Here is a 17,860-nt window from a genome sequence, read left to right as displayed (position 1 = left end):
GATGCGTGTGTGACACAAGCATGCCGTACTGATAATTAAAAAATTGATCATTTTTGTTTTGTTTTGTTTTTTTTTTTTTTTTAAAAAAAGAAATTAAAAATTTAATGTTATAAAAAATAAAGAAATATTTTTAAAATTTTTTGAGAATCATTTTAAGATTCGAGACAAAAAGCAAATTCCTTAGTAGATTTGACTTTTGAGTATGTGTAATATTACTTTTTCTTCACAAATATTCATTAGCAAAATAAATTCAAAACGCATTATATCACAGAAAAATATTTTTCTCAGCCATACAAAAAAAAATAAAAAACCACTCTTAAAATGGATTATGTTTTTTTTTTTTTTTTTTTTTTAGTTCTTAAAATGGATTATCAAACACCACGAATTAGGATGATGTGTGAAAGCTTATAATGAAAGCGTGGCTTGACAACATGGCCGGCCTCATAGGTAACATTTAGTAGTCCATTAGGACGGCTTGGGATGGGACCATTTCAATTTCGTATTTTTAAATGCCTCATCTTAATTCTGCCAATTAAGTCAATTAATTAGGTCATTTATAACATTGAAAAGTAAAAAAAAAAAAAAAAAAAAACTTAATTCCATAGAACTATAGATGAATTGATATAAAAGAGAAAAGTTCTTTACAAAAATATTTCAGTGGGCTTTGTTCCTTACCCATACTCTCTTCATAAGAGATTTCTCAAAATCGTCCATTGAAACCACCCCTCAAATTACTCTCTTCCACAAGATACACTTCAGAATCATATACAAGGAATTGAAATGGGCGTTAGTTAGGACTGATTTGTTAACTAATTGCCTTTGAGGCGCAAGGAAATTACAAGGAAAGCATTAAATAACACAAAATAATTTTCTAAATAATAAATAGTACTCAAACATTAATCGGTCAACATAAACATTAATAGTCAAAACATGATAATAAAACGTCTTAAATGAGTTCATATTTAAGATAGAAACACATCCACATGTATATCATCTACGCCCTAAAACATTTTGAGCAATTTGGGTAAATTAAAATGTAAAATGAGACAAAGAAGTGATAGTGTACCTCTGACCAATTTAGCGCGTATGCAAAAGCGATGCAGATGGAGGAGCCGCAGAAGATGAGGTGGACAAAGAGGAATTGGTGTAATTATTGCTTGAATGTTGGTTCCTTCCTCTAGATCTCATAATCGGTAGGAACACTCGACATTGAAAGTGATAATGTATTTCAATTCCCTGTTGAAGTAGCATGTCCTAGCCTTGGCATATTTGAAGGGAGAACAGGAAAATGGAGCCTCAAAATTGAGAACATGAATTGTTTGCCTAATTGAAGGCCTAAGGTTTCGATCAGGGTGAACGCACCAAAGCCCAACATTCATCAAGCGCTCCATTTGCTGCTCATCAAAATCTCCACCCAACCTTGGATCAACTGCTTCAAGTAACCTTTCTATTCCATAGAGCTCCCGAGCCCACTCCACCATGACTACTTGACCTTTAGGGGCATTGAGCTTGATTGGTTTTCTTCCACAAGCAATCTCTAAAGCAACAATACCGAAACTATAAACATCTGACTCTTTGCTAGCATTTCCAGTTGTAACACATTCAGGAGAAATATAGCCCATGGTTCCTACTAAAATAGTGGTCTGCAACCCTTTCACATGGTCCACAAGCCTTGCTAGTCCAAAATCCCCGAGTTTAGCATTAAAGTTTGAGTCATGCATAATGTTTCTCGATTTTATACCCTTATGCACCACGCATTGCTCCCATTCCTCATGCAAGTAAAGTAAGGCCGATGCCAATCCTTGAGCAACTTTGTACCTCATTTGCCAAATCAATAAACATTCTTGTGTAAAAAGATGTGAATTTAAGCTTCCATCAATGCTTGCCTCACTCCTCATGATGGAGAGCCTCTTCGTGATTTAACCATATATCGGCATTGAGTTGGCAGTCTTGTATACCTTACAGTCACTTGGCCTGATATCTCATATGCTGTTCATCAGGTGTGTCATTTTATGGTTGCTCCTCACTCCACTCACTTCTCAGCCGTCCTTTGCATCCTTCGCTACCTGAAGGGGACATTATTTCATGGGCTCTATTTCTCCTCTCAATCTCCTCTCCAGCTGATTGCTTATACTGATGTGGATTGGGCAGGTGATCCTACAGATCGTTGCTCTACCATTGGTTATTGTTTCCTATTTGTCGCCTCTCTTATCTCTTGGAAAAGTAAGAAACAAACTGTTGTTGCTCGATCTAGCACCGAGGTGGAATATCATGCTCTAGCTGACACCACCTCAGAGCTTCTTTGGTTGCAATAGCTGTTACATGATATGGGTGTCTTTCTTTCTTCTGTTACTCTTGTATACTGTGACAATATGAGTGCTATTCAGATTGCTCATAATGCCGCGTTTCATAAACGGATCAAACATATTGAGATTGATTGCCACTTTCTCCACCATCATCTTCTTCAGGGCTCACTACAACTTCATTTTGTCATGTCTCATGATCAGCTCGCGGACATCTTTACAAAGTCACATCCTTCATGGCGTTTTTGTGATCTTGTTTCCAAACTCAAGTTGGTCTCTCGTACTCTACCTTGAATTTGAGGGGGGTTGTTAGATTATATGTAATGTAGTCCCACATGGGTTATGCATACTTATTGTTTGTCTTATTAGCCTATATATATCTTCTATACATTATTTAGTGTGATTCAATATACAACCTTATTCTCAAAAGCCCTCATTATTCACCTTTGGCCCACGAAGGAATATTGCAGGTCAAATACGGGGCTCCAACTTGTGATTCATCCTTTTCCTTGAATAAATCAAAACTACCAGTGTAGGTGCAAGCACAACAATATACAAAGATTCATGTGAGTTGCATAGAAATAAAGATTTCTTGAAAAAATCCATGCAATTGCCCATAAACCATAAACCATAAACCATAAACCAACGATTTCGTAGGCCTTGACAAGTCATTCTCTAAGATATTTTCATGCAGATTCAAATTCTAAATCTCTTTTCGAGCAATTTGATTATAGCACCATTGAAAATGAGAGCACTTGGGGACATTTTATTCCTACTTGAAATGTGAAAAAGTTGTGGTGTGCGTGTGATACTGGCCGACTTACTGCTTTTGCATTTACACCTTCAAACTCTAAAAAATAACATTTTGACCTATTATACTATCTCCACATGTCAAATTAGATTTTTTTGAATTTTTCTCCCCAAAATATTCTTAAATTTATTAAAAAAATAACCATTTGAATAAATCAAAATTATATATATATATATATATATATATATATATCAAACAGCACCTTACTTTCCTAATTAATGGATTTATGAAACTTTTTTTCATGACAGCATGGCATGAAATGACAATGAAATAGCTTAGAATGATAGCGTGGCTTGACCACATGACCTCACACTAAAAACAAGGGGCCAATTAGTGACATTTGAAAAAAAACAAAAGAAACAAAAGTCACTAAGATGTGTCATTTTACTGTTCAAATGGCAATATTCAAGCGTAAGAAGGTGACATTTGAACAATAACATCGTTCAAATGACACTTCACGTGCCAGAATGTGTCGTTTGAACAGTAACAGTGAAGATTTGACATGGGACCATTGCAATTACAATTATTTATTTTTTGTTAAATTACTAGTTATCTCAAAAGCTTAAGCTTATAGGAAGAGATAAATTTAATCACTTAACCATTACTTTAACATTCACTCTCACGTGTGGACTCAATCTCTCTTTTAATAAGTGAGGCCCAACATGTGAAATATTTTATTTATGAAACCTTTTTTCATGAGTGCATGGCATGAAAGAATGATATGATAGCTTAGAATGATAGCGTGGCTTGACAACATGGCCTCACAGTAAAAAACAAAAAAAAAAGGGGGGGGGGGGGTGTCAATTAGTGACGTTTGGAAAAAAGAAAAAAAAAGAGTCACTAATATGCATCATTTTACTGTTCAAACGGCAGTATTCAAGCGTCAGAAGGTGACATTTGAACAACAACATCGTTCAAATGACACTTCATAGGAAGACGTAAATTTAATCACTTAACCATTACTTTAGCACTCCCCCTCACGTGTGGACTCAATCTCCCTTTTAATAAGTGAGGCCGAACACGTGGAATCTTTTATTTAAATGGGGGGTGAGTGAATTGATGAACTCAAGGTTCGATCCCAGGACCTTTGGCTTTGATACAATGTTAAATTACCAGTTATCCCAAAAGCTTAAGCTTATAGAAAGAGGTAAATTTAATCACTTAACCATTACTTTAACATTCCTCCTAACGTGTGGGCTCAATCTCTCTTTTAATAAGTGAGGCCTAACACATGAAATATTTTATTTATGAAACTTTTTTTCATGAGTGCATGGCATGAAAGAATGATATGATAGGTTAGAATGATAGCGTGGCTTGACAACATGGCCTCTCACTAAAAAGAGAAAAGGCGCGGGGGGGGGGGGGGGGGTCAATTAGTGATGTTTGGAAAAAAAAAAGAAAAAAAAGAAAAAAGAAAAGAAGTCACTAATATGCATCATTTTACTGTTCAAACGGCAGTATTCAAGCGTCAGAAGGTGACGTTTGAACAACAACATCGTTCAAATGATACTTCATAGGAAGACGTAAATTTAATCACTTAACCATTACTTTAACACTCCCCCTCACGTGTAGACTCAATCTCCCTTTTAATGAGTGAGACCCAACACGTGGAATATTTTATTTAAATGGGAGGTGAGTGAATTGATGAACTCAAGGTTCGATCTTAGGACCTTTGGCTCTGATACTATGTTAAATTAATAGTTATCCCAAAAGTTTAAGCTTATAGAAAGAGGTAAATTTAATCACTTAACCATTACTTTAACATTTGTAAATGTCTGATCTTCAGCCAAATAAGTTAATTAGGTCATTTATAACATTGAAAAGTTTTTTTTTTTTAAAAAAAAAACAAAACTTAATTCCATATTTTCCATAGAACTATGAATTTATATAAAAGAGAAAAGTTCTTTACAAAAATAGTTCAATGCGACCGTGGGCTTTGTTCCTTACCTTACCCTTATTCTCTTCTTTAGGTTGTGTTTGGCAAAGGAGTGGGCCGGATCAGATCTAAAAATCCGAAAAATTTCTCTCAAAATCAATCTTAGTATTGTTACTTTTTACATCACACAATCAAGTTTTATTACTATTCAAATAAAAAAAATCACTACAAAACAAATTTTTTTTTTCACTTTTTTATATAAAATATTTTTACTTTTTTCTCTCACATCAATCAAATCTGCTACAGTTCCGGTCCACTTCCTTTTTTAAGCCCTTTGCCAAACACACCCTTAGATATTTCTGAAATCGTCCATCGAAACCACCCCAAAAATTACTCTCCCACAAGATACACACTCCCATATGTTTTCAACTTAAACAAAATGTTGAAAATGTTTTTGCTCTAACAAATTTTAAGACAATTTTTTAATTGGTATTTTAAAGATTTAAAACGACAACACAATATATTTGCATTAAGCAAATGAAATAAAAGAAGAATAAGGCAGCATAAAATTTAGGATCTTTTGACTATGAAAAGTGGAGTGTTTTTTCAAAGAGACGTGCCCTACATCTTCCTATGGTTTTTCTTTCATTCTCTTACTTTTTAAAATTACCATTAGATCTGTAGGGTCCATGTGTGTAATCCATATGGTCCCACTGATCCAATGGTAATTTTGAAAAGTGGGAGGATGAGAGAAGAAACAGGAGAGAAAATGTAGCATTTTCCTTCTTCAAAATATTTCTATAAAAAGATGTGAAAGGTTTTCTAAACGGAGAATGCTAGGTATTCTTCTAGTGGATTGGGTGAGAGAAATAAGGGACCGGTAAAACTAATTTCTCTTTTTTTTTTTAACAAATAATATCCACCTAGGACGAGGTGCCATTTCTCTTTCTAAAAAGTGGTTTGTGTTTTGAAAAGTATTTTATGTAACACTCCGGCTAGTTAGAAATAGGTTCATTGACTAAAGGAGAATGATATATAGGTGTTCTCCTTGTGTTCGATCTCTTAGTCCTAGGTGGATATTATTTTCTAAAAATCGGGTGAGAGAAATAAGGGACGGGTGGGGTCTGCTTCTTTTTAGCTTTTTTAGAAAATAATATTCATCTAAGACCAGAGAATACTAGGAGAACACCTAACATTTTTTAGAATTCGTTAACTAAAGATGAATATTAGGTGTTCTCTTGGTGGTTTGCTTGTGTTCGATTTCCTAGTCCTATGTGGATATTGTTTTCTAAAAACTAGGTGAGAGAAATAAGGGATTAATTGGTGGGGGCAATTTCTTTTTTGCTTTTTTTTTTTTAATAAAATAATATGTATCTAGGACTAGAAGAACACTAGGAAACACCTAGCATTTTCCTTAACTAAATGCGTTTGTGGTGCAAAGAAATTACAAGGAAATTGAGAGCATTAAATAACATGGAATGATCTTCTAAATAATAAATATCGAACCATTTTGTCAACCTAAACATTAATAGGCATGTTAACAATATTATGTTATTGTTATTTATTTTCTTTGGTATTCTAAGTTTACTAAGTTTACATTTCCTTGTTTTAATAGGTCTGTATTATTAGCCTATATATATGCCGCTTCTGTACATTATACAGGATGATTCAATATACAACCTTCTTCTCAACATGGTATCAGAGAACAGGTTTTGAATCACTTCAAATTTTTTCCACATCTAATTTTTTTTTTTTTTTTTTTTTTTTTTTTCGGTGCCGCTAGTGTTATCCAGCGCATCCTTCTCTCTGGCCCTCACAGTTCTCTATCTTTTCCTCGAAGTTTTCAACGGATCACTATACCGCTTGAAAGCTCGGAAGCCAACCGTCACAGAGCCGCTGCACATAGTCCCATCGGAGACTTCACGAGTCCTCATGTGCCGCCCAAAGTTTTGACAATTCCGCAACTATCATTTTGCCACCGGCCGCCACAGTGGTCTGATTGCTTCTCTCAGCCCACCGATCGATAGATCTGTTCTCGGTGACTCTAGAACTGTAACCAGAATCCTGATCCAATCCTCCACGCGCCACTCAGAGTTTTGTGCGTGAGATCCATGCGCCGTCTACTCAGTCGCACGTGCTCCACACGCGCCAGTCGCTCCAACCTACCACATCAGCCCTCGGTGCCATGTCATCCCTTGAGTATGCACTCTTTGAACTTGTCCATGTCATCACTTTGGACACTGCCATCTTCGAACTTGTCCGTGCCGGGACTAGATCGTAGATATGCACTCTCAGCCTAGTCATACAGTATTGGCTGCACCATCCTCTGGCTGCTCGTCATTCCAACAAGAGTATTATGATAGGTTAGGTACTCCTCGACTCCCTCCTAAGTCTCGCGATAACAATTATTGTCGCTATTGTCAACGTTGAGGGTACACAATTGACAAGTGTTGGCGTAAGGGAGGATCTAATGCACCCACAGCAGCAATTGCTCATACTGAGAGTGGTTCATCTCCAGCTGCTCCCTCTTCAGTTGCTCCCTCTAGCCACGCATCAGGATCCAGTGTCACCTTATCTGCAGCTAACTTCAAGACAATAGTCAACCTGGTCGTCCTATCTCATTCTGGTAATGCATCTTCCTCTGTCCTCTTAGTTTTGTCAGGTACCTCTTCCCCTTGGCTCTTTGATTTTGCTTGTTGCAATCACATGACACCTCACCCTACTTCCTCTACCACATCTATACCTTCACATCATTCCTCATTGATTCGCACAACTAATGGCTTCATTATGACTGTTAAAAATATAGGCACTATCAATACACCTTCCTTTTTTGTTCCAAAAGTTTTTCATGTGCCTAAATTGTCCTTCAATCTTCTTTCTGTTGGACAACTGTGTGAACTTGGATATAAACATTTTTTTGACTTTTCTGGTGTGCATGTACAGGATCCTTGTATGAGTCAGACCATTGGGACCGGGCATAGAATTGGGTGTATGTTCGAACTCTCATCCTTACATCTCCCCGCCACAGGTGTCTCTACTGCTGCCTCTTCGTCATCACCATCTCTTGCACTTTGGCATTCATGTCTTGGTCATGCATCTGCCTTTCGTGTTCAATTTATAGCTTCAAAGGGTTTCTTAGGTTCAGTTTCCAATAATTATTTTGATTGTAGTTCATGTCAACTTGGTAAACAACCGGCTTTGCCATTTAATAATAGTGAGTTTTATGCTACTACTTCTTTTGATTTAATTCATTCTGATGTTTGGAGACCTTCTCTTGTTGCTGGTATGAGTGGCACACGTTATTTTGTTATTTTTGTTGATGATTTCTCTCGTTACACTTGGGTGTTTTTAATGAAATCCCGTTCTAAATTATTGGAAATTTATCATACTTTTGCCAAAATGGTTGAAACCCAATTTTCGAAACCCATCAAAGCTTTTCGTTTTGATAATAGTTTAGAATATACTTAACATGATTTTCAAGCTATTCTTAAACATTATGGCACTATTCCTCACTTGTCGTGTCTAGGCACCTCACAACAAAATGGTCGAGCTGAATGTAAACTCAGACACATTTTATACACTGTCCATGCTCTTCTCATTTCCACATCTGTTCCTACCCCGTTTTGGGGTGAAGCCATTCTCATGGCTGTCTACACGATCAATAGGTTGCCTACCCCTATCCTTGATAATTGCACTCCTCACGAGTGGTTGTTTGGCTCTATCCCTTCAGATCACCATCTCCGTGTCTTTGGTTCTGCCTGTTTTGTTTAACTCCAACCTCATGAACACACCAAACTCGAGCCTCATTCTCGGTTGTGTTGTTTTCTTGGATATAGAGTGGAACAAAAGGGCTACCGGTGTTATGATCCTGTGTCTCGTTGTCTTCGCATCTCCCGTCATGTAGTTTTTTGAGAGCATCGACTATTCCACGAAGTCGAAAAATTCAACATGCAATCACTCCCTCCCTTTACTACCCTTCTTGAGTTTCCTCTTTCTCCTACTCCCACCACCAATGACTTGCTAGAGTCTTTCTCACTCGAACTGTAGTCATCTGATGCCCTCGACGCCGCTTCGCCTACGTCCCCAAGTTCTTCGCCTGCCTCCTCAGGTTCTGTTCCATTCGAGGATCCAGCCTACACTCCACCACCTGACCTTCGTCGATCCGCCCGAGTAAGATCTCTCCCATCCCATTTACAGGATTTTCATTGCTTTTATGCCTTAGCTACCTTGCATGAGCCTCACTCCTTTCATGAGGCCTCCACTAACCCTGTTTGGCAGGCTGCGATGAAAAGGGAACTTGATGCTTTACACAAGAACAATACATGGGATCTGGTTGACTTACCTCTTGGAAAATCTGTGGTTGGGTGTAAGTGGGTTTACAAAATCAAGACTTGTTCTGATGGTACTGTTGACAGGTACAAGGCTCAACTTGCGGCCAGTGGTTTTACTTAGGAATATGGTATGGATTATGAGGAGACTTTTGCTCCAGTTGCTTGCCTCTCTTCTGTGTGTGCTCTGTTGGCTGTTGCAGCCTCTCGACATTGGTCACTTTGTCAAATGGATGTCAAAAATGCCTTCCTTAATGGTGATTCAAGTGAATAAGTCTATATGCAGCCACCTCATACATTATTTCATTCTACAAACAAGGTTTGTCGTCTTTGTCGAGCTCTATATGGACTTAAGCAAGCACCTCGAGCATGGTTTGCTAAGTTTAGTGCCACTATCTCTCACGTTGGCTACTTCATCAGTTCTTATGATTCAGCCTTGTTTATTTGCCACATAGACCAGGGTACCATACTTCTTCTACTATATGTTATTGACATGATTATCACTGAAGATGATATCACTGGTATTCAGGAACTTAAAGCAGTTTCTCAGTCAGAACTTTGAGATGAAAGATCTTGGTCCTCTTAGCTATTTTCTTGGTCTTGAGATCTCCTATTCTTCTGATGGTTATTATTTAACACAGGCCAAGTATATATTTGATCTACTTTTCTCGGGCCAATCTCACAGACAGTAAGATTGTCGACACACCAACTGAGCTTAATACTCGTCTCACTCCTCATGATGGCGAGCCTTCTCTCGATTTTACCTTATATCGGCATTTAGTTGGAAGTCTTGTCTACCTTACTGTCACTCGACTTGATATCTCGTATGCTGTCCATTAGGTGAGTCAATTTATGGCTGCTCCTCGCTTCACTCATTTCTCAACTATCCTCCACATTCTTTGGTACCTGAAGGGGACATTATTTCATGGGCTTTATTTCTCCTCTCAGTCTCCTCTACAGCTCCATGCTTATTCTAATGCTGATTGGGCGGGTGATTTAACAGATCGTCGCTCTACCACTGGTTACTATTTCCTACTTGGGCACCTTGCTTATCTCTTGGCGAAGTCAGAAACTGACTGTTGTTGCTCGATCTAGCACCGAGATAGAATATCGTGCTCTAGCTAACACTACCACGGAGCTTCTTTGGTTGCGATGGCTGTTACAGGATATGGGTGTCTCTCTTTCTTCTACTACTCCTGTATATTATGACAACAAGAGTGCTATTCAAATTGCTCATAATGATGTTTTTCATGAACGGACAAAACATATTGAGATTGATTGTCATTTTGTTCGTCATCATCTTCTTTAGGGCTCACTAAAGCTTCATTCTATCACATCCCGTGATCAGCTCGTAGACATCTTTACAAAGTCACATCTTCTAGGGCGTTTTTGTAATCTTGTGTCCAACCTTAAGTTGGTCTCTCGCACTCCACCTTGAGCTTGTGGGGAGCTGTTAATAATATTATGTTATTGTTATTTACTTTCTTTGGTATTTTAAGTCTACTAGGTTTACCTTTCCTTGTTTTACTAGGTCTGTATTATTAGCCTATATATAGGCCCCTTCTGTACATTATATAGGGTGATTCAATATACAACCTTATTCTTAACAAGGCAAAACATGATAATAAAACGTCTTAAATGAGTTAATATTTAAGGTAGAAACACATACACATGTATATCATTTACACCCTAAAACATTTCGAGCATTGGTAAACTAAAATGTAAAATGAGACACAAATAGGTGATAGTGCACCTCTGACTAATTTAGTGTGTGTGCAGAAGTGATACGGATGAAGGAGCTGCAGAGGATGTTGTGGATAGAGAGGAATTGGTGTACCAATTGTTTGAGTATTGATTCCATCCTCTCCTATAATTGGTAGGAACACTAAACATTGAGAGTGACAATGTATGTCTATTCCATACTGATGTAAGATGTTCTAGCCCCATCATATTTGAAGGGAGAATTGGCAAGGGACCCTCAAAATTAAGAACATGAATTATTTGCCTTATTCAAGGCCTAACGTTTCAATCAAGGAGAACGCTCCAAGGCCCAACAATCATAGCCCATGGTGGCTGATAAAATAGTGGTTTGTGACCCTTTCACATGGTCAACAAGCCTTACTAGCCCAAAATCCCCAAGTTTAGCATTAAAGTTTGAATCAAGAATGATGTTGCTCAATTTTATATCCCTATGCACTAAACACTATTCCCATTCTTCATGCAAGTAAAGCAAGGCTGATGTCAATCCTTGAGCAACTTTGTACCTCATTGGCCAAATCAATAAGCTTTCTTCTGTCAAAAAAATGTGAATCTAAGCTTCCATTGGGTATGAACTCATATATGAGTAAGAGTTCTCCTCTTCCATGGCACCAGCCAATGTATTGCACCAAATTCTTATGTATCAGTTGACTAATGATTTTTAATCCTAATGGATACTCCTTCAACTTTTGTTTGGACCCTTTTGACATACCCTTAATAGCAACGAAGGAGTTTGAATCCCTTAGAAATCCTTTATATATAAACCCCACCAAATCCTCAGTCGCCTAGTTTTTCTTCATCATTGAAATTATTCATGGCAAGAGCTAATTCATTAAATGAAAAAAAAAAAAAAAAATCTTTGGCCATGTTTCCCTTTGAAATTCGGCATCCATGTATCTATCAAGGGCAAATTCCTCTTCTATGTTCCTCCTATTCCTCTTCCACAAGGCAAATAGAATTAAAGAAAAACCCAACAAGCAAAAAAGATCCACCAACACCCAACCCCACGGTTAATCCAAACCTATTGTCTTTCCTTTGGTTTGGGGCCGGATTTAGGCTTAGACTACCCCCCACTGTCAATTTAGTTACAATATCTTCCAAAGTTGAACTAAAATCCCATGTGCAAATGGCATGCATTGCAAGAGTAGCTCCTGTTGCACCAAAGAATCCAAAAGTTAGCCATTTAGGTAGGTAATCTCTCAAGTCAACATGATAAGAAAGTGATTAATTGCCATACAATAACATTGTTTCTCCAACCAGTGAAGAGAATACTCAAATTATGAAAGCTAAAATTATAACTAATCCGAGCTTCATTAATTCTCCCTTCCATAATAGAAATGCTACTCCCCCACCATGATACATTAACGGAAGAATTCAAGGAGTTTATATCAATACCTACATGTTCGTTGTGTTGTGACAAATGCAAATTCCAAGATCACCAAAGAAGTAGAAAAGTACAGAATAGAAAAATAACACAACCACAAGAGACACCAAGATTTAAGTGGTTCGACTTAACAAGCCTACATCCACTGGCAGAGACAATCCAAGAGAAATTCACTAACAAAAGAGTGGAGTACAAATAGTAGTACGAATAAAATCACTTAAACCCAAAACCCCAATATACCCTAATCTTACTCAAAAGAGCATTAAATACATAAGAGAAAATATTCTCTAAAATTCTCTAAGCTTTTCAGCATTCCAAGTGTGATATCAAACTGAAGAAAAATGGTGTATCTTCTTCTTCTCTCTGCAACACAAGTCTCTCTCTCTCTCTCGGCAACTTTAGCTTCTTTTCTTTCTCACTTTCTCAACTAAAGTTGCTGCATTCTCTTAATGACCGAATGGCTTCAACAATAAAGGCATTTTGTCAAAGCTTCTGGAAGAAGCTTAATGAATGAGTGACATATAGGCAAGTGAGAAATAAATGAAAACATAAAAGGTTGGGGTCCACGGTAAGACTTGTGAAACAAGTCACCTAATCTGACAAATCTCCACCTTGACTTGAATTTCATCATGGCTTCAACTCAGATCTTCTCAAGACGTCTCCTCCAACACCCCTAAGGGTAATTACAAACTACAAACACCAATCAAGCCCAAGCAATGCTTGAACTTGACGATCGGAAGTGGCTTAGTCAACATGTCCATTGGATTTTCCGCTGTAGCAATTTTCTTCACTATGATATCACCTTGTGTCACGACCTCCCAAAGAAAATGATATTTGACATCAATCTGTTTGGACCTCTCATGATACATTTGATTTTTGGTCAAATGTATTGCGCTCTGGCTATCACAAAATACAACAGTCTCATCCTGTTGCAAACCCAGATCATTAACCAAACCTCTGAGCCTAATTGCTTCTTTCACCGCCTCTGTTGCTGCCATATACTCTGCCTCTGTAGTGGACAAAGCAATTGTCGACTGTTGTATTTTGTGGTAGCCAGAGCGCAATACATTTGACCAAAAATCAAATGTATCATGAGAGGACAAAATAGATTGATGTCAGATATCATTTTCTTTGGGAGGTCATGACACAAGGTGATATCATAGTGAAGAAAATTGCTACGGTGGAAAATCCAGCGGACATGTTGACTAAGCCACTTCCAATAGTCAAGTTCAAGCATTGCATGGGCTTGATTGGTGTTTGTAGTTTGTAATTACCCTTAAGGGTGTTGGAGGAGACGTCTTGAGGAGATTTGAGTTGAAGACTTGATGAAATTCAAGTCAAGGTGGAAATTTGTCAGATTAGGTGACTTGTTTTCACAAGTCTTACCGTGGACCCCAACCTTTTATGTTTTCATTTATTTCTCACTTGCCTATATGTCTCTCATTCATTAAGCTTCTTCCAAAAGCTTTGATAGAATGCCTTTATTCTTGAAGCCATTCGGTCATTAAGAGAATGCAACAACTTTAGTTGAGAAAGTGAGAAAGAAAAAGAAGCTAAAGTTGCCGAGAGAGAGAGACTTGTGTTGCAGAGAGAAGAAGAAGATACACCATTTTTCTTCTTCTTCTCTCTGCAACACAAGTCTCTCTTCCTCGGCAACTTCAACTTCTGTTTCTTTCTCACTTTCTCAAGTAAAGTTGCAGCATTCTCTTAATGACCGAATGGCTTCAACAATAAAGGCATTTTGTCAAAGCTTCTGGAAGAAGCTTAATGAATGCGAGACATATAGGCAAGTTAGAAATACATGAAAACATAAAAGGTTGGGGTCCACAATAAGACTTGTGAAAACAAGTCACCTAATCTGACAGTTTGGATAGATGTCAAACTCCACCATGACAAAAGAATTGTCTGTCCAATTTAATATCTTCTTATACTGAGCCAATACAAAGCATGATGAGTTAAAAAGTCATAACATCAACAATCTCCACCTTGACTTGGAACCTATCAAGTCACAACAAAATGAATCTCCTCCTTATGCTCCCGCCCAAGCCCTTAATGGCTATTATAATCCACAAGTGCTACTCAAGTCCAATAACCTCTTGAACTTGAGCATAGGATTGGGTTTAGACAAAACATCACACTTCTATACCAGTCCTGTCAGCCACAATGCTTTATCTGCTGACTCTTTCTTCCTATAGACCCATCTACACCCTTTAGCCTTCTTCGCCTTACGCAATTCTACCAACTTCCAAGCTTTGTGTTTCTCTGGTGACTCCACCTTTTTTGGCATGCCATTATGAACAGATGATGAGTCTCTACTACTAGCTGTCAGCAAAGAAAATCATGTCCTCAAATCCATATCTCTCTAGTGCTTTTCAATCATGTTTCTCTTTGCCTCTTGCTAAAGAATAAGACTCTTCTCAATGCTTTAAATCTCTTGAAGATTCTTTGTCATCACATATGTTTGTGAGCATTCGAGCTCCAGCTCCACGAACTGTTTCCCTTTTGGGCTCTCAGTCGATGCTTTATTCTCACAATTTCTTAGCATATAGGCATCATCAAACACCACGTCTTCGCTAACAATCTTTTTTTTTGAGACTGAATCCCAGAGCCTCAGTCGATGCTTCATTCTTGCCCTTTCTTACCATATACGCCTCATCAAACACCACGTTACTCGAAGCTAATGACAATTAGAGTGGTTTATGGGCAATTAGAGTGGCTATTTACCTAAGATTGACCATCAGCTCACTCGAAACTAATGACAGGAGATGCTTAGATGATAAAAACTGAAGTTGCTTTTCAACTTTTGTTGAGTCATAGCCTAACCTAACCTCATCAGAAAATGAGTGCAGCCCATGATGGTTTAACTAATCAAGTACGAGGATTCCTATTGGGAGTGTTAAATCCATGCCATAGTGTGTACTGTTTACCTAATCACATGAAAATTGTCTTAATTAATTAAGGCCACTTAACCACCACCTAGATGTTGGTACAATAGTGTTTTAATTTGTTTTAATTCAAGTAATGTTACACATAGGAAAATTCGAGGCGTTGTCATTGTCCTAGGTGCTTGATGTGGTATTTTTGTGACCAAAAATATCAATTATAAAAATTACTATTCGCAATAGAACGAATCCCGTAGGATAGGGCTATATTGAGGGTGTCGAACCTCAAGGACTGCAGGGGTTTAATTATCAGAATTTAAAAGATTAAAATTAACTTAATTAAAAGAGAATGATTTGTTTGTGTGAATTTGAAGTGCATAAAATAATCGAAAATAAAAGAAGTAAATGTATGAGAGAGAGAGTAGGGTATTGACTTCACCACAATCCACACATCAATGGTTAACCATATTTAATTCTAGCACTTCATTCTATGCATGTTATAATTTCAACAATAAAGCATATAAAAATAATTTCATACAATCAACGGAATAGCATAACCCATCTTCGGTTGGCACGGACCGTCTACCTAAATTACACTAAACTAGGGTGTAGTACGATCTGTCTTCCCTAGGCATGGCCTATCTAACCCTATTGATTGCATGCCAATTAAGAAGCATTGTATAACCATCATTCTTATAATCACAAAAAATAAGAATGATTTGAGTTCAATAATAGTAAAATAATTTCTAAGACAAGATAAGAATTTTACTAATATTGAATTGGAATTTAAAGAACAATTGCATTTAATATGAAGAACAGAAATCAATTGTAGCAATCCTCAGAGTTATACAATCACATGCATAAATTGAAAGACTAGAAATTAAATACAATCAAACCATTGTGCTTGGAAATGGCTACATCAATACCCCACAATTGGGTTTAGCTGATCATGATCTTCTAAACTCCAAAGACAATTTTCTGATTTCTAGTTATAGGAAGCGGTGTGTCTGTTTACAATGTTTAGAGCCCTATTTATATTGAATTCGAGAACCCTAAAACCCTAGAAATTCTCATAAAATCGGAGGTCAGTCTCCCAGTCCAATTGGGAGACTAAAATCCAAGTCCATGCTGGAGAGGAATTCTTGCCATGCATTGTACGCTCATGTGCGCTCGATCCAAGATTTGGTGCGCTCGAGCGCAGTGTGCTTGAGCCTAGCTGGTGTGCACGCGAGCGCAAGCATGCGCTCGATCCTTGGCCGCAGACGCTCGAGCGCACCTGCGCAGGTGCGCTCGATCCCAGGAGTGCTGCGCTCGATCCCAGCTCCGGAATGCTCAGCTTTTTGTCTTTTTAAGCCCAATTTCCAAAGGTTTGTTAAGTGAAACCTGAAACTAAAAAACAAAGCAAAATCAAACAAATAACAATGCTAAGGAATTAACATATGTAAATTAAGGGGCTTGAATGTGCAACATTCGGCGTTTATCACACCCCCCAACTTACATATTGCTAGTCCCTTAGCAATATCAAACAGAAAATAAACTGAAAAGCAAAAAGATAAATCCAGCCTTCATGGGATGTGCGGTTGCATTTAGCATATGCAACAAGCCTTTTAAACTCCTAGGAGTTCCCTAGAGGACGAGTGAAGTCTCGTGAGGGTTTTCTAGGAATGATACCCACAAACATTTTCTAACCATGTAATTCCTAAGAATGCAATCTCATGACCATCATGGTTTTCAGTCATTAACAAGCTTAATAAAACAAACACTATCTTCACAATTTCAGGCAATCACAACTTAGCTCCAATCATGCCAATTATGAGATATCACAAGATTCAACTAGTGTATGTGAACTCAACAAATAGTCAAGGGATTTCAAAACTAATCTCAATCATGCATGGATCAATACTCAAAATTCATTGGACTCTCCATCGGACAAAACAACCAAGGCAACAATTTTTTTTTTTTTTACTCACTTAACTCCCTTAAGCTTTCTGATTGACCCATTTATCGAGTGTTAGGCCAATGACTCCCAAACCAGATGGTTTTAGGTCATTAGGTGTAAAGACACCCCTAAGGACTAACTAACTCAAGTCAAAAAGGCTACAAAGCTAAGCTACTTTTCTTTTCTTTTCTTTTTTTTTTTTTTTTTTTTTTGTCAACCAATCCAAACTTTTCACTTTTTGACACGAACACTCACTGCTTAATGAGGCAAGAGGTCTGGTTACTTGGTGGAAAGTTTAAAATCTTTTTTTTTTTTTTTTGAAATTTATGCCAAAGTCGTTTTCTCAATAAGTTGCCCAACTACATTCCGAATATTAAAACCAAACATTCTTGATTCCAGATTTTATATCCCACAGACTATATGCAAGTGTGCTTGTGAAAATCAAATTGAAACAAGTAATATTTCATGCTGCCAATGAGAGTAACCCAGTTTTAATTTCTTAATCAAGTGATCATGTGTTCGTCATATTAAGCCCATCAATGAATTTCAAACCACAACAGGAAAATCAATTGCATGCTC

General features: G+C 37.5%; 1 pseudogene; it reads right to left on the bottom strand.

Moving 5' to 3' along the window:
• Positions 1-1,077: 1,077 nt before the first annotated feature.
• LOC148586220 (L-type lectin-domain containing receptor kinase IX.1 pseudogene) lies at positions 1,078-12,475 on the bottom strand (annotated as a pseudogene).
• Positions 12,476-17,860: the final 5,385 nt, after the last annotated feature.

This window comes from Corylus avellana, chromosome 4 (genome assembly GCF_965113065.1).
Source record: "Corylus avellana chromosome 4, dhCorAvel1.hap1.2, whole genome shotgun sequence".
Classification (NCBI taxonomy): domain Eukaryota; kingdom Viridiplantae; phylum Streptophyta; class Magnoliopsida; order Fagales; family Betulaceae; genus Corylus; species Corylus avellana.
Note: the sequence above shows the minus strand (reverse complement) of the source record. Positions and strands in the feature narration are given on the sequence as shown.